Source organism: Drosophila ananassae, assembly GCF_017639315.1.
Source record: "Drosophila ananassae strain 14024-0371.13 chromosome 4 unlocalized genomic scaffold, ASM1763931v2 tig00000071, whole genome shotgun sequence".
NCBI classification, from domain to species: Eukaryota; Metazoa; Arthropoda; class Insecta; order Diptera; family Drosophilidae; genus Drosophila; species Drosophila ananassae.
Genome location: NW_025319041.1, coordinates 642,926 through 662,140, shown reverse-complemented (window position 1 = coordinate 662,140; position 19,215 = coordinate 642,926). Strand labels below are relative to the sequence as shown.

The following is a 19,215-nucleotide window of genomic DNA, read 5'->3' as shown; positions in this document are numbered from 1 at the left end:
ATTTTGAACCAAATTGGGAATCTCGAAGCATCTCAGGAAACTATACAGGCACTAACAGCACTGTACAGAGAGAAAGCACTGGATACATTTGTAAGAGGCCTGAACGGCAATCTTTCCCAACTTCTGGCTATTAAAGAGCCCCACGACTTAGGACATGCATTACATCTTTGCAGCCTAATAGAGAATCACCAGGAATGGCCAAACACCAAAAAACATATACCCCAGAAGAGATAACTTAGTACCCACTAGAGGGTATCCGCCTCAAGCCCTACCCCGAACGACCAAAACAAATTTTCAACCAAATCTGTACTATTACCCAAGCCAAGTAAAAAAAACCCGCAATCCCACCAAGGATATTTGATACAACACCAAACCGACCTAACCCACTCAACCAAACTCAGACAAATCAACCAGGAGCGCAAGCTTCCTTTAACCCCAACCCACCTCCCAGACCCCAACCAAAACCAACACTCATGGACGTAGACCAGTCTATTCGTTCACGCCACGTTAACCTGAAGTCTATATGAATAGACCTCAGGACAACAATTTTGTAGGGAAACGACCCCTGAGCAACACAAATGTTCAAAATACTAATAAAATGCAACGCCAGTTCAATATACAACCAGAGGTAGATGAGGAACAAGAATATTTTCAGTCATCGGAGGAGAATGGAATAAACGAGCTGGATGAAGAAGCTTCATGGCAAGCGGAATCCGAACAACAGGAATCCATCGATATGTCAGAATTATGTTTTTTAGAATAAACCGTTCCTCCTTACCCTATTTTAAGGTAACTATCGGGAACGGCAAAACTCAGAAATTCTTAATTGACACCGGCTCAAACCAAAATTACATTCAAGCGAAACTAGTACCAAGTCCTAAACCCAATAGTAACAAAAAATTTACCGACACCCATAAAAACCTTTTCGCCGATCCTGAAACTAAACTAACTTACACTACCAGACTTGTAGGTGAAATTAGAACATCCTCCGATACCCCTGTCTACGGAAAGGACTACCCATATCCGGCATCGCTTAGATAAGAAGTAGAACAACAAATTCAAGAAATGCTGCAGGATGGCATTATTAGACCCTCACGGTCACCCTATAATGCACCAGTTTGGGTAGTCCCGAAAAAAACCGACACTAATGAAAAACAAAAATACAGGCTAGTTATTGATTATAGAAAGCTCAATGAGGTAACAATATCCGATCGGTACCCCATTCCTGAAATAGGCGAAATAATCGCGCAATTAGGAAACAATAGATTCTTCTCAGTACTAGACTTAAAAAGTGGATTTCATTAAATACCACTTAAAGAGTCAGACATGGAAAAAACTGCATTCGCAGTGAATGGAGGCAAACACGAATTTACCAGATTACCATTTGGATTAAAAAATTCACCAGCCATATTTCAAAGAGCTTTAGATGACATTTTGCGCGAACACATAGGGAAAATCTGTTATGTGTACGTGGACGACATCATCGTTTTCAGCAAAACAGAAAACGATCATGCTGAAAACTTGAACAAAGTGTTTCTAACATTACATAAAGCCAATATGAGGAAACATCGGAAAAATCAAGACAATTAAAAACTTCCCAATACCTAAAACACTAAAGGAACTTCGATCATTTTGAGGAATGACAAGCTATTATAGGAGATTTATTAAAGATTATGCGAAGATTGCGAAACCTTTAACTGCCCTCTTAAGGGGAGAAGAAGGACGCGTATCCAAACGCGTATACAAGTCAAGCAGAATAGCTATTAACCTAGACAAAGAAGCATCGGGTGCATTCGAAAAACTTAAAAACACACCTATATCTAGGGGTGTAACATTAGCGTACCCAGACTTCACGAAGGAATTCCAATTGACCCTAGACGCATCAAAGTTTGCCATAGGAGCCATTTTAGAACAGAACTATAGACCAATAACATTCATATCCCGTACCCTCTCGAAAACCGAGAAAAATTACGCAACGAACGAAAGGGAAATGTTAGCCATCGTATGGGCTCTCCAAAGCTTTAGACATTATCTGTACGGATATTCGAAAGTGACAATTTATACAGACCACCAACCCCTGACCTTTTCAAGTGCAAATAACCACAATGCCAAGCTAAAACGCTGGAGGGACATTATCGGCGAATACAGCCCAGAAATTAAATACAAGCCCGGTGTAGCTAACGTAGTAGCAGACGCCCTATCCAGAGCCCGACCAGAAGTTAATTCAGACTCTACAATTCCTCACATAATCTAATATTCTCAGTAGAATCCCCGATCAACGCATTTAAAAACCAAATTTTCTTATTAAAAGAAAACACTGATGCGTATAACTTCAAAATTCCATTTCCAACTTTTCATCGCCATATAATAAAAAAGATTTCTTACACAATGCAGGAAATCATTAATATACTCCCAGAATTATCAATGGTATCTAAACTTCAGAAGAAATAATGGGGAAAATTCAAACTATTTATCCTACGCACTTCAAGTCTTACAAAGTTAGGTTTACTAGTAATCAAGTTGAAGATGTACCATCAGAAACAACCCAGAATCAGATCATTACATTAGAACACCCTTTGCGCCCACAGAGACGCAAACGAAAACAAAATACAAATTCTTAAAAAATACCCACAAGCTCAAAAGAAAATTCAGGCAATAGTCCAATCCTGTCAAACATGTAGAGAATCCAAATACGATAGACACCCACCGAAGGGGGCAATCCAACCAACTCCCATCCCTAAGTACCCAAGAGAAATCATCCACATAGACATTTATATTACAGAAAAAAATAATATTCTAACTGGTATCGACAAGTTCTCAAAATGCGCCCAAATCAAGATAATAAACTCAAGGGCCTCCGAGGACATAAAAGCACCTTTGAGAGAAATGCTGATAGCATTCGGCATGCCCAAGTGGGTAGTAATGGACAACGAACGCGCCTTAAACTCTGCGGTGATTCGATTCCTTTTAGAAGATCATCTTAAAATATCATTCCATACAACAGCCCCATACGCTTCAACCAGTAATGGTCAGGTAGAACGATTTCATTCAACACTTTCGGAAATCATCAGATGCATTAAAAAATACAACGGGAGTATGACATTCGAAGACCTAATTTTCAAATCAGTCGAAGAATATAATAGGTCCATCCATTCAGTAATAAAGGAAATACCAGTTGAGGTGTTTTTCAGAAGGTCCACTCCGAACACCACAGAGGACATAGAGAAACAGCGAACCGAAATCAGGGAAAAAATAAAAAAAAAACAGGTAGCCGACTTAGAATACCATAAAGTACAGCCAAAACAATATGAGACAGGAGATACAATTCATGTAAAAATCGACAAAAGACTAGGTACCAAACTTACCCCACGCTATAAAAAAGAAATAGTCAAAGAAAATAATAACACTACATTAAAAACTCAATCCGGGAAAATAATACACAAGAATAACATCGGAAACTAACTTTCAGACTATTCATACCAACGTGCCTCAGCCTGTCTACAGTCCTCGATTATTCAAATTCACAAGTTATCTCACTTGAGACTGGACTTGCGGCCAAACAAGAGGCAACATTCAAAATCATCCATACATTCGACCTAAATGAATACGACAATACATTTGACGAACTTAGCAAAGAACTAAACAGCCTCACACCATCACACCATCTATACCCTTACCTGTCTTACGAATTAAATCAGATAAAACAAAACCTTCTCAAACTAAAAACAAGCAATAGACAAAAAAAGCAATAGAAATCCTAGGAACGGCATGAAAATGGTTGGCAGGAACACCGGACCGCCACGATCATGAAATACTAAAGAACAAAATAAACTGACAATTAGAAAATAATAAAGCAAGTTATAATAAATAAAAAATTAAGCGAGAAAATTAATAAAATAAGTAACGTAACGAATGCCATTCTAAAAATAACTAAAAATTCAAACGAAATAATTAATGAAGAGGCAAATATCCTCAGATATAGAATTCAAATAGTAAAAGAAGAAATATCTAATATACTAAATGCAATAACTTGGGCCAAAACAAATATTATAAACTCTTTTATATTCTCAACAATAAAAACCAATATTTTAGAACAAATTTTTAATAAAGGAAACAATCTGTTTATTAATATGGAAGAATTACTATAATTTTCAAAAGTCAAACTTGCATCGAATAATAAAGCTCTTCTGTATATCATAAGTATCCCAATAATAAGTAATGAAATCTGTAGAACCCTAGCCCATATAATATATGACATAAAATATGAAAACCTGTTAAAATGTAAAAAGGAACTATTCGCGATATCAAAACCATGTGAATCGCATAATGATAGAACCATTTGTGTTAAGGATAAACTGTTAGACTTAAGCAACGACACTTGCATGAGCGCTCTATTAAACCTAAGACCACCGGAATGCAAGGCAATCAACAGCCAACATGTGCCCAATTTTGAGGAATTACTACCAGTAACACTGATGCTGAACGACTTTAACGGTATGGTGTCTTTGGACGGAAAGAACCTTAATCTTCAAGGATCCTTCATTATCCAGCACAGGAACTCCACGGTACAGATCGGCGAAAACATCTATAGAACGGAAGAGGTCACTGTGGTAGACCCCGAACCTCCGCTTTTCCAACTGTCAGCGTAAACCCTAAAATTAACGAAGTCCTCTCCCTTCAATTAATAAAAGCATTACTAATAAAAGAATTAATAAAAGAAAACTACAAAAACACCGGCGGATCCAACCCCACCTAACCCTGTTCTCTTCTACGTTGCGAACGAGGACGACCGCGTTTAAGGGGGGAAGAGTTAACACCTAAAATGTCAAATACTAGATAATATTAATAAAACGCTAAGTCCAAGCACATAAGTTCTTAATAACAACTGCAAAAGAGCTTACATAACCGCATTGAGTGCACCGTGCACCGGATGCAATATGATGCCGTGGCACCAATAAGGGTCACACGGATCGAAAGACACTAAGCTTGATTAAGCTTGCGATCGTGGGAAAGCCAAAAGAAAGAAAACACCCAAATATTTGGCAAAGCTCACTGAACTTAATGGCAATTGCATCCACCAACAACACAATGCACTTGCGTTGACCAATTAGCAATGAAGATATGGACTTAAGCTACAGCAACAACATCAGCTACCAATGACATCGAGGGACGCCAGCAGCAGCAACAACCGCGTCCGAGATCGCGGCAGCGATGGAGCAACGCATAGGTGTAATTATTAATTATAAGAATCCTAATTGTCAGTTCCAATCCGATACTCGAATAAACAAAACGTAAAAAGATTAATTTATTTTTTTTAAGAATATTAAAAAAATCTTTTTAACTTATATATTTTAATATATATATATTTTATTTAAAAATATGTATTTTTTTTAAAGTATCAAACCATCCTGCCCCCTTAAACATAGAAAAGCCTTCTAGCTTTTAGCTCCATCTCAAGGCAATTATGCAGGCCATATTAGTAAGTGCCACATGTAAAAGCATGATTGAAGAATCAGGTCTTTTGGCCACGATGTTAGCACTGGATGTACTTCAAGAAAATATAGTCACAAAAGTGCATTTAAAAAAAGATAAAATATTTTATTTGGCACCAACGTAACGGTATGGAAAATGGAAACAGCAAAACTCAAGTCCCTGTTCGCTCAATTATATGAAATTTTATTTTCGGACTCTCCTGCGAATATAAGCGAAATGCAACGACTGCTTTAATAGCATTGACTTAAAAACACCAAAGTTATGCCAATTCCGATCGTTCTATGACAGCTATAAAATATAGTCAGCCGATCCTTTTGGTCATATATAACATGTGTGGAAAGTCCCAACGCTAACTTAAAAAACTCCAAAGTTATGGCATTTCCGATCAATCAGTTATGTGGCAGCTATAGGAGATAGTCGACCGATCCCGGCCGTTCCGACTTATATACTGCCTGCAAACAAAAGAAGGATGTGTGCAAAGTTTCAACTCGACAGCTTTAAAACTGAGAGACTAGTTTGCGTAGAAACGGACGGACAGACATGCTCATATCGACTCAGGAGGTGATCCTGATCAAGAATATATATACTTTAAAGGGTCGGATATGTCTCCTTCACTGCGTTGCACACTTTTGACCAAAATCAATATACCTCTGCAAGGGTATAGATATACATACGGGTCAGAGATGTCTCCTTCACTGCTTTGCACACTTTTGATCAAAATTACAATACCGCCTTTAAGGGTATAAAATATGGTTTATATTTGAAGAGTTTTATATTTAATTCTGCCCAATGTTTTATATAAAATTCTGTTAGCAGTTGAATGTTAAAAATTGCTTTCAAAAGGTCTTTTTACATTTATAAGAGACCATTAAAAATGAAAAAAATTACTAAATTTTCTAACCAAAAAAACACGTTTCTTTATAAAAACCTAATTTTATTATATGTCATATAAGCTTTAGGAAAATTATCTAATATTCTATACATCAAGTTGTACAAAAAATTTGTCACAATCTGCATGGGAATAGACAAATTGTGGGAGTTATATAAACAGCTTAACACCTTTTACCTTAATTTATTCCGCTTAAAAACTATACAAATAAATAAAATTTCATACATCAGAAATCAAAAAAAAAAATCGTAAGATTAGAAAGATAATAGGTAGTATTTCTGAAACAATTTTATTAACCCATAATAAAGTTTCCCGAAGACCTTCGGATTCCATGAAAGGCTATTTCTCCAAATTAAAAAACATTGGATTTGATAAGTTACCACTAAGAGCGGATAAAATAATTTTTAAAACCATTTGAACTTTAGTTTAAGGGGGCAGGATGGTTTCAGAGGCTGAAAAAAAACAGATTTTTGCGATTTTTTTTTTCATTTCTGAGTGAATATATTTATTCAATTTTTTTAAACGATAAATGGCTATATTTGGAGAGTATCTAGGATTTTTTATTTTTAAGAAATAATTATTATTTATCCCGTGACGGGCAGTCGGCCGGAGTCGCTTTAAAAAATTATTAACCTGCGGTGCGTAAAGTCTGGCCTAACATTGTTATCGGAAAGAAAAAAAGTGGAATTGATTTACTTAAAATATTAGTTTCTTGTAAGGATGAACGAAACCATTTTTGGCGCGGTTGTAAAGTCGGAAATACCATTTTTACACAAAAATTACCCCATTATTGCCCGTAAAAATGGTAAAAAAAATTTAAAAAAAAAGCTTTCGTTCATCCGCAAATATTTATTGTATAAAAGATGTGTGAAAAATTTTGTTTAGATCCGAGCATTACTTTTTGAGTTACGTTACGCACCGACTTGAAAAAGTTGTTTTGAGAAAAACGCGTCTAAAGTTTAAAAAAAAATCGGTATCTCAGCGAGCTTTAGTCCGATCGACATGAAACTTTCACAGAATATTCCTGAGATAATGTTCTATTATATAAAAATTTATTTTATATGTATATATTAAAATATATATATATTTTATTTGAAAATATATATTTTTTTAAGTATATTAAAATATATATATATTTTATTTGAAAATATATATTTTTTTAAGTCTCAAACCATTCTGCCCCCTTAATCATAGAAAATCCTTCTAGCTTTTAGCTCCATCTCAAGGCAATTATGCAGGCCATATTAGTAAGTGCCACATTTAAAAGCATGATTGAAGAATCAGGCCTTTCGGTCACGATGTTAGCACTGGATGTACTTCAAGAAAATATAGTCACAAAAGTGCATTTAAAAAAAGATAAAATATTTTATTTGGCACCAACGTAACGGTATGGAAAATGGAAACAGCAAAACTCAAGTCCCTGTTCGCTCAATTATATGAAATTTTATTTTCGGACTCTCCTGCGAATATAAGCGAAATGCAACGACTGCTTTAATAGCATTGACTTAAAAACACCAAAGTTATGCCAATTCCGATCGTTCTATGAAAGCTATAGAATATAGTCAGCCGATCCTTATGAAATTGTGTAACGCTGTAAAGGCGACAGCCCGACACCATAACGTATATATATTCTTAATCAGGATCACCTCCTGAGTCGATATAAGCATGTCCGTCTGTCGGTTCCTACGCAAACTAGTCTCTCAGTTTTAAAGCTATCGAGTTGAAACTTTGCATACATCCTTTTTTTGTTTGCACGCAGTATATAAGTCGGCCGGGATCGGTCGACTATATCGTATAGCTGACATAACAATATAATGGACGGCAGTCCACGAGGTGACGAACTGCATGCCTTGGCGTGCGCGACGAGACTCTATATATAGCCGACGAACTAAAAATGTTCTGTAGGCATCCGATCTGAATGAATAATCCAATCTAATGGTATTGTTTTAATTAGATAATTTTTCAAACATTTTCCAAAAGTAGTTTGGTTTTGGGAGAAATTAGGGTGAAATGAAAAAAATATAGAATCACTAAATTGGGGCTGGTGAAGACATTTTAGTCCCCATATAGAATATTTTTATATATTCGCATTCTACTCCTAAATACGTATCGATTTCTTTCAGAAGTTATTCAAAACAAGAAAGGAAATCTAACTTCGGGTGGAGCCGAAGTTTATATACCCTTGCAGTTGAGTCGCAATCCGATAGGTGGCGACACGCATCTTATATTATAAGATATATATCGGATCGTATATAGTCGGCCGATCCTTATGATATTTGGCATATCGAATTATTTTGCCCAAAGAGGAATCCCTCGAAACTCACATCCTTCTAACTTGAGGTTTTGGGCAATAGGAGGACCTGTGCTCGCGGGCACGCTAGAAGGGTCCGGCTCTAGCTCATCGGCTTGGGGGTGGAGGTCTTGCTGGGACAGGTCCTTCAGCAGTTGCAACGCCGGATCATAATAATTTAGAGATATAAGAAATTTTGCGTGCTGCGACAGAGAGAAGTGTAAAATCTCCGCTAGAGATCTGAGCCTGAAATAGAAAAAAAATTAAGACAGGATCGAAGTTAGATTCGAGAAAACTACGAAGAATCACTGCTGGTGTTGTGTCCTTTTACATTCCCCAACCCTACCATGGCCACAGGCAGAAGAGTGTGACTCTCGTGGCCCCTTTTCCCCCGTTACACCCGAGGATACATTTGCGAAGTTAGTTGGTTAATTTTACAGTAACATTTTTATTTATAATCTTTCATTGGTAGTTCTTAATTAACATAGCTGATCTAATCCTAGTATTTTAACAATGTAGTAGAGAAAATGAATAATCCTAATAAAACCCTAACCTATTTGTTTGTTTTGTTTGATTAATAATATATATTTACTTTACTAATAATTTTGTGCTGCATGGGTATTCATAGTTTAATTAATTTATTGAAAATTTTTATTCAAAATCAATTTATTCAAAATTTCTTTCACTTTATTGTTTTGTCTAAGGTTGTGTGTACAGTGGGAAAAAAAAAGGATAACCAATAGTATAAATATTAAATCAAAGTTTGTGCTTGGCTATGAAATTTTCAATTAGACGTCTTCTTCTTTCAATTTACAATGGAAAATCTCTGACTTACGTACTTCCTCGGCGAAAAGGTCGACCCCTTGGCGTTGGTGGCTGTTGGCGGGGATTAGGGTTTAAGATTGTTTTGTGTAAATTTTTTTTTTTTTTTTAGAAATTTTCCATTAGCATTTTTTTTTATCTTTTCCACTCTAAGTTTTTCTCACTTCTTTCTTCTTCGCTTTCAATCAAGATAATAATAAAAAAAACTAAAATTTAATCATATTTAATTTATTTCCTCTTTTTTTTTTTTCAATTTCAAAACTCTGACTAATACCACTGTGCTTCTCTTTGTTTTTTTTCTTTCACTCCAATCAATTGCAAATTAAACTTCACTTTTTTGCTTTCTCTATTCTTTTCTCTCTTCTTCTCCGGCACACACTTCCTTCTGGTCATATCTGCAATTCTTTACCTTTTCTTTTCTCTTTTTCTTCTTCTTAGGAACACTTCATCTCAATTATTCAAAAATTTTCAATAAAAAAATAAAACAAGAAAGGAAAGCTAACTTCGGGCAGAGCCGAAGTTGATATACCCTTGCAGTTCAGTCGCAGTCCGCTAGGTGGCGCCACGCATCTTATATTATTAGATATGTAGCGGATCGTATATAGTCGGCCGATTCTTATGAAACTTATGAAAACTAGTTTCTCAGTTTTGGAGCTATCGAGTTGAAACTTTGCACACACCCTTCTTTCCTTTGCAGGTAGTATATAAGTCGGAACGGTCGGGATCGGTCGACTATATCCTATAGCTGCCATATAACTGATTGATCGGAAATGCTATAACTTTTGTGTTTTTTAAGTTAGAGGGTTGGGACTTTCCACACATGTTATATTTGACCAAAATATCTTATTTACAAAATTTCATAAGGATCGGCCGACTATATCCTATAGCTGTCATACAATAATCGGAATTGGCATAACTTTGGTGTTTTTTAAGTTAGAAAGATGGGACTTGGTACAGATTACTCTTTGGGCAAAATAATTCAATATGCCAAATTTCATAAAGATCGGCCGACTATATACGATCCGCTATATATTTAATAATATGAGATGCGTGGCGCCACCTAGCGAACTGCGACTGAACTGCAAGGGTATATCAACTTCGGCTCCGCCCGAAGTTAGCTTTCCTTTCTTGTTATTAACTATTTTTGTTGGATTTTTCTTTCTTTCCTTTTCTACATTTTTTCCTTCTTTGCTTTAAACTTCACATTTTCAATTTTCATTTTTCTCAGTAAGATTCACTTATCATTAGCGTCAACTTAAACTTTATTCAAAATTCTTTCATTCTCTTCTTTTTCTTCTTTTTTTCTATGCACATTTATTTCAACAAAAATATAAAAAAATAATTCTTTCCATTTTCCAGTTTCTCTTCACAAATTTTTCGATTTTAGCTTTTCTGACAAGCCGAACTTGTGCGACCGCGTGCCACTTGTAATCAGCGCGAAACCAAAGAAAAAAAATGAGTTCACGAATTTGCTCTTCTAGGCACGTCCGTCTTGCGGTAGGTCCGAATTTTGAAAGAGGGTCTGCCTTCTCCCGCGACACTTCCTGGCCCTTTAGACTGACCAGTCTTGATCCACTTTTGGATCAGCTGGCCGATGATTTGCCTAGGTGGTAACCCTCGCAAAAATAATGGGATATTTTTTGTTGTTTATATTTTCGGGGGTTAACTTCAAGTTTTATTCTTTGTCTTTTTTTTTTTCTCTCTTTTTTTTTTTTCTCTTTATGCCTACGTCGCTTCAGACGCCGTTACAAATTCCCTCTCCCACAATAACACTAGGGTATTCCAATTAAGACCCTAGGCTGATCCCGACTGAAGGGACGCTAATGACGTATGTCCTTGGCATGGTAGACTCCAATCCTTTGGCCTTGTAAATCCTCTAGCTCGTAGTAGGACTTTCCGATCTTCTTCCTCACTCGTGCTTTGATAAACGCCGGATCTAACTTTGCATTGAATCCAGTTTTGAAACAGCTTTGTTTAAAGTTGCGACGAAAGACTTCCTGCCCTTCGCTGAAAGCTACTTCTCGGGAGCGCAAGTTTTACCGATTTTCGTTGCGCTCGTGCGCCTTCTGCATCTGTTTGGTGGCTTCTTCTCGGATAAGTTCGAACACACCACAGACCGGTCGTCCAGCATGTTTAGCTTCCTTAGCAGGGAATACATACTGCCGGAAGTCACCATCTGTTGGCCGAATGCCATATGCTAGAATGAATAGAAGAGCGTAGCGCACAGCAAATTTTGCTCAAGCCCTCGTCCCAGTTCTTTTGATCGGGACGCACGTAAGCCCTTATTCCTACAATGATGGATCGATTCACTCGCTCGGAGGCGTTGGATTGAGGCGAATGAACGGCTGTTAAGGTGTGAGAAATTCCGAATTGGCGAAGAAGTTTCTGGAACGCTACTGATCGAAATTGGGAACCGTTGTCTGACACAATAGTTTCGGGGACGCCGAAGGTCATAAAAAGTTCACCTTCTAGAATTTAATCACGATATCTGCGTTTATCTTTTTCACGGGTTTTAGAAAGACGAATTTAGAAAAATGATCCAGGACGATAAATATCCCGATGTTTCCATCTCTTGAGCGGGGATACGGGCCAAGGAAATCGATAAAAAGTCGCTGGAAGAATCTTGTCGTTTCAACAGCTTTTCCTAGTGGTGGCCTCATCACCTGGTTTGGGGCTTTGATAACTTTGCACGTCTCACAAGCATTGATATAAGCTTTTACGTGAGGCACTAAGCGAGGCCAGAAGTAATATCTTCTCAAACGTTCCAACGTCTTATGTATTCCGCAGTGGGAGGCTAAAGGACTGTCATGTGCTTGAGCAAGAACTTCTGATACCATCTCTCGTGGTATCCACAGTTTTCAAGCGTAGGTATCGTGAACCTGTTCTCCAGTCAGATGACACATCTTTCTGTACACGTATCCATCTTCTATTTTGAGATCGGGAAAGTTTGTTTTATTCGCCGACACCCTGGCTGCAATATCCTTGTATTCAGTTGACGAGAAGTGTTCCGATTTTAAATCGACTAACAAACCTTCTTGTAAGTCTATTGCTGCGACCTCATCCTCATTCACGCGTGACAGAGAGTCTGGAACAATGTGTAACGACCCTTTTCTGTGTTCGATGCTAAACTGAAACCGTTGTAAAGCTATAGCCCATCTCCCTAGCCGTGAACTTAAGTCCCTATTCGACATCAGCCATTTGAGGGAGGCGTGGTCGGTGACTATTTTGAAGGGGTGTCCCTCGACATAGGCTCTGTACTGTTTGAGAGCTACGATAGCGGCCAGGCACTCCTGCCCCGTCACTGTGTAGTTTCGTTGGGCTTTATCCAACTTTTTCGAAACGAATGCCACTGGTTTCTCATCCCCCTCGTCCGTTTCCTTAACTAGCACTGCTCCAACGCCAGTTTTGCTAGCAATGAATGGCGAACGGCTTGTTGAAATCCGGGTTGCACAATACAGGCGCCTCGCAAAGTCGTCGTTTTAGTACTTCGAAAGCTTTTAGTGCTTCCGGAGTCAGGCTGAATCTTCGCTTCGTTGTCATTAAATCGGTAAGGGGAGCAGTCAGCGCTGCAAAGTTTGACACAAACTTCCTGCACCAGCCACATAGGCGAATGAAACTTCGCAAGGCGCGCAAGGTTTTGGGAATAGGAAAGTCTGTGATGGCTTTGACTTTCTCGGGATCTGTTCGTATTCCCCCGTCCCCAATGATGTGCCCCAGGTATTTGACCCTTCTCTTACAAAAATGACTCTTAGCTACGTTGATGGTCAGTCCTGCTCGTTTTAAATGATGTGCTATCTCCTTTAATACTTCTAAGTGATTCTCAAAACTCGGTGAGACCACTAACAGATCATCCAAGTAAATAAATACTCTATCCTTCAGATTGTTGCGTTGCATAATCCGAAAGGCATAACCGTGAACTGATATAATGGTCGTCCTGGGACGGTGAAAGCAGTCTTGTCACGGGATTCAACATCGAGCGGGACCTGCCAATAAGCATCCTTCAAATCCAAACTCGTGATATACTCGGCATTCGGCAGTCTACTCAATATCCCACTGATTTGAGGAAGTGGGTAGGCATCCTTTATAGTGTGACTGTTGACCTTACGGCAGTCTAAACAAAGTCTCACTTTACCTGGCTTGGTAACCATAACTATTGGCGAAGACCAAGCGCTTTCAGACTCTTCGATCACTCCTAGCTGTAGCATGCGGTCAATTTCTACATACATATTTTTCTCCACGGCCGGAGAAACAGGGAAGTGCCTTTGCTTAATTGGCTTGGCATCCCCTACATCGATTGTGTGTTTTATCAGGTGAGTCTTTCCTAAGCCTTCTTGTGTAAATGAGGGGAAACAGTTAATGGCGATGTTGAGTTGTAAATTTTGGTCTTCAGTCAAGTCATGGTGATCCTCTTTCAGATTGACACTATCGCTGCTGCTAGACTCTTTTGTGTCCACCTCGCCTACCTGCAAACTCCTAGGCAAAAGATCGTATGCCTTCCAAAAATCGATCCCTAGGTATAGATCTTGCTTGAGCGACGGGACTATATACAACTCTATCGATTTGCGGATGTTATTGTATTCCACGATAGTTGCCAGTTTGCCTATTATCCGTTGTGATCTTTCATCTGCGGTTTTGGCATTGACGTTCACTGACTTGTAAGAGTTCTTCATCTCCATCACTTCCGCTGCTAGCTTATCCCCGATACAACTTATCGAAGCTCCTGAGTCAAGAAGTCCATAAACGGTGCGATCTAATAGTTGAATTGGCAAAAACGGACGAAGATCTCTTGTACTAGAAGGAACGGAGCATATGTGTCTCAATCCGCTCTTACACTTTTCGATGTCCTTCCAATATGTTTTAATCCTTCTCGAACTACAGTCCTTTATCAAATTAATGGGAGGCTCAGGTAACCTGTCTATCTTTGTCATCTTGGGTAAATTTTGTCTTCTTTGGTGGAGCAATAAACTTTCATTGCTTTGTGACGCGTCCGGTGTGGGTTTAGGAATAGCTCTTGGCTCTTTCCTATTTACTCTGTCATCGTCGACTGGTTGTTGGGCGGCATTCGCTGTCCTCGGTCTGTACGCCGACTTCGAACTGCCGAGCTTTGAGTTTTTTGAGCACCTCGTGCAGTTGGGTTTGTAGGTGTTGGCTGCTCCACAGCCGTAACAAAACACTCGTTTTTCTTCTAGACAGTCTTGATACCGGTGTCCTTCGTGGTGGCAATTCCAGCATACCAGGGCGAGTGCTTCGATATCTGCCTCAATTCCAACTTCAGAGCTGCTTTCCGCACCAGGTTCGTCGATTAATTCCGCGACTTCGCGCCGGAATGGATTCACTCTACTATAACCATGTGATCGTTTGACATCTTTCAGGAAAGCCTCTCGGCGTCGACAGATCTCTCTAAGCTCCTGGACCGTTACCGCCTCGACATTCAGGATTTCGTGACGTATTTCTGGTCGCAAATTATTCTTAAGAATACGAACTAACTTGCGCGTGGACCAAGGCGTTTGTAATTGATCAATCATTACGTTTACACTGTCGTAGAATGCGTCAAAAGATTCGTTTGGCTTCTGCTTCCTATTCCTTATCAACTCCTCTACATCGACGTCGTCCCGATTCTGACAGAATTGTAAACGGAGTGCTGTACATAACCGATTCCATCGGACTTCAGCTACGGACTTGCGGTATCGCCAATAGAATTCCGTGGCCTTTCCTTCAAATAACACACTGACATTGCGGCACAACACCGCGAAATTCCCATCCAGCGTCTGATGAGTCAGTGCCTCCACACGGTAGATAAAGTCGTCTATCGGTACGCCGGTTCCGGAGAACTTGAGCTTCCATCCATTTAGGATATGTCCAACTTTATCTGGTCGTATCCCTAGATCGGATATTGTGCTTCATTGGGGTGACATTGCGCATCCCGCTGGCTACGTCGGTATTGTGGTGGGAGCCGTTGTTTCCTCTACGTTCGGTTGCTGCATGTCCTCTAACCTCGGGGTTGATCTGACTTCCCTGCTCACGGCTGAGTTGGCAGGCGTTGCTATCAATCTTTCCACACTGTCTAACACAGACGTTTGCACCAGTTCGGCCATCTTTTCCGTCAATATGGTGAGCAGCCTCCTCTCCATGGCTAGAAGTGTTATGGCACTTGCCATGCTGTTCGGATCGTTGCTCCTCAGGTTAGCTGTCTCGGTGTTTCGGGAAGTGCTAGGGATGTCGTCAGAAGGTGTCCTTTCTTGGCTACCCTCCGTCTGACGGACTCTTGATTGAGATCGCGTTTGAAGACCTTCGACTGGTGGCCTACAGATACTCTTACATACAGGACAGTTGTCGTTTTTCTTAAAATGCACATTAATGCATTTCTTGTGGAATTCGTGTTGACAAGTTGTTTCGAAAATTTCAGCTGCGGATTTGATTTCCGTTTTGCAAAGTTGACAAATTAGTTTTTGTGCTTCTTGAGAGCCACGGTCGGGCGATCGATCTAAGCCCATCATAACTGAGTAATGTTTATAATTTGTGAAAAATGTTATTTTCTTCCCTATTACCTATTGATCTATCCTAAACCTCTGTTAAATCTACGAAAAACTGCAAAATGATAAGACAAACTAACTGAACTTCGCTTTTGATATCCTCGGATGTCGGGAGAATTAAATTTAATCGAATCTCTTAAAAGATTTTTTTTTTTTAGACATAGGTCCTGAAACTTAAGGTTTCTAGGCATTTGAGCTGTTTAGGGAGAGTAGTAACTCTTAAATTCATGTTTCATTGGACCCAATACGATGTAGAATCGAATATGTAGTTTTCCTGATGCATCACGAAAAAAAAAGTTTAACCTCTTAGAAAAGAAATAAAATTAGACTTTTCCAGTAGTCACACGTGGTTAGGTCATCCGTAAGAACGTTTCTATTTTCCATTAATGTGAGCCACTAGGCAAATTTCTAATTTTGATTAGGATGGCACCTCAGCAACAGGTCATAGACAAAACCGAAGTTTGTAGTACCCTGTGATCCTTGCACTGAGTTCCATAACAGATTACAGACGGGCAAATCTTTGCTCCTGAAATGAAGTTCGGACTCTCAGAACACCAGAGTCTTCTGACATAAGTTTCTCGAACAATTCAAAATCAAGATGTAACTAAAGAAAGTTTGTTGAAAATTAAAATAGAAAAGTAATACAGCTTTTGAACTTAATGACCCTTGAGTTTCTGTGGAAGTTATCCTTATTTTTTTCCTTAGGAAGGCCTCCACTTTGGGCGCCACTTATTTTCTAAATTATTATTATTTAATAATATAATATTATTATTGTAACGTGCAACGAGGTTTTGGGCAATAGGAGGACCTGTGCTCGCGGGCACGCTAGAAGGGTCCGGCTCTAGCTCGTCGGCTTGGGGGGTGGAGGTCTTGCTGGGACAGGTCCTTCAGCAGTTGCAACGCCGGATCATAATAATTTCCAGATATAAGAAATTTTGCGTGCTGCGACAGAGAGAAGTGTAAAATCTCCGCTAGAGATCTGAGCCGGTTTTCACGTTCATCAAATTCAAAGAAAAATAGAAAAAAAATTAAGACAAGATCGAAGTTAGATTCGAGAAAACTACGAAGTATCACTGCTGGTGTTGTGTCCTTTTACATTCCCCAACCCTACCATGGCCACAGGCAGAAGAGTGTGACTCTCGTGGCCCCTTTTCCCCCGTTACACCCGAAGATACATTTGCGAAGTTAGTTGGTTAATTTTACAGTAACATTTTTATTTATAATCTTTCATTGGTAGTTCTTAATTAACATAGCTGATCTAATCCTAGTATTTTAACAATGTAGTAGAGAAAATGAATAATCCTAATAAAACCCTAACCTATTTGTTTGTTTTGTTTGATTAATAATATATATTTACTTTACTAATAATTTTGTGCTGCATGGGTATTCATAGTTTAATTAATTTATTGAAAATTTTTATTCAAAATCAATTTATTCAAAATTTCTTTCACTTTATTGTTTTGTCTAAGGTTGTGTGTACAGTGGGAAAAAAAAAAGGATAACCAATAGTATAAATATTAAATCAAAGTTTGTGCTTGGCTATGAAATTTTCAATTAGACGTCTTCTTCTTTCAATTTACAATGGAAAATCTCTGACTTACGTACTTCCTCGGCGAAAAGGTCGACCCCTTGGCGTTGGTGGCTGTTGGCGTGGATTAGGGTTTAAGATTGTTTTGTGTAAATTTATTTTTTTTTTTAGAAATTTTCCATTAGCATTTTTTTTTATCTTTTCCACTCTAAGTTTTTCTCACTTCTTTCTTCTTCGCTTTCAATCAAGATAATAATAAAAAAAAAACTAAAATTTAATCATATTTCATTTATTTCCTCTTTTTTTGAAGTGAAACTTCTTTAGGCGCGTAATTGATTTTCGGGGACGGAGTAAAACCGAGTCAGGATCGACACGAAAATGCGAGTACCCCCACCACCGCTCACCGTTCACTGTCCCTCTCTCACCATATGCGCTTGTTGAGGTGGGGGAGCCGCTCACGAACGTTGTCTCTCTTCTCTTCTTTCCTCTCTCTCAGACACCAGCGAACTGCGCCACGCCTCAGAATGCTCTCTGGCTAATGGGAAAACAATTATTATGGTGTCGATTTATATCTCACCAGGTAAATCGATTACTGATATCAAAGATTTTATCCACCATGTGCTTCTGCCATATACAGAGGGTGGTTCGAGGCTATTGAATAAGAATTATCACGAAATTCCTATGATCATTTAGGGAGATTTTAATGTTAATTTCGCGAGGGAAGAATCTGTAAAGTTATTGAACTTTTTCAAAAACACACTCAATTTGGATATTGTTAATGATAGGAACACTAGCACGACTAGACACGGGACAACAATCGATGCAGTTTTTGCACGATTAATTAAGGATTTAAGTGCTCACGTATATATCTCGCACTTTAGTTACCATAACCCAATTATCACGACATTAGGAAATGATATTCATGAAATTGACAATGAAAATGGCACATGATTGGTAAATTGTCATTGTAATTTCTTTGTAATTTTTAATTGTAGTATTGTTATTTATGTAATATTGTATACTTGTGAATAAATTGAAAATTTTTGGAACTATACATTAATCGAGAAAATAGAGATGATGAAATGAAAATAGAGAGAGAGGAATACTAGAAGTTTCACTTCTGTCTTGCGTAGGCTTGACACACCCTTTTTTTTTCAAATTCAAAACTCTGACTAATACCACTGTGGTTCTCTTTGTTTTTTTTCTTTCACTCCAATCAATTGCTAATCAAACTTCACTTTTTTGCTTTCACTCTTCTTTTCTCTCTTCTTCTCCGGCACACACTTCCTTCTGATCATATCTGCACTTCTTTACCTTTTCTTTTCTCTTTTTCTTCTTCTTAGGAACACTTTATCTCAATTATTCAAAAATTAACAATAAAAAAATAGCAAATAATAAATTTTACTTATTGATATTACTGGCTTAATTTTTATTAACTATTTTTGTTGGATTTTTCTTTCTTTCCTTTTCTACATTTTTTCCTTCTTTGCTTTAAACTTCACATTTTCAATTTTCTTTTTTCTCAGTAAGATTCACTTATCACTAGCGTCAACTTAAACTTTATTCAAAATTCTTTCATTCTCTTCTTTTTCTTCTTTTTTTCTATGCACATTTATTTCAACAAAAATATAAAAAAATAATTCTTTCCATTTTCCAGTTT

At 38.2% G+C, this 19,215-nt stretch overlaps 1 pseudogene; it reads right to left on the bottom strand.

The window, feature by feature from the left end:
• Positions 1-11,299: 11,299 nt before the first annotated feature.
• LOC123257844 lies at positions 11,300-11,688 on the bottom strand (annotated as a pseudogene).
• Positions 11,689-19,215: the final 7,527 nt, after the last annotated feature.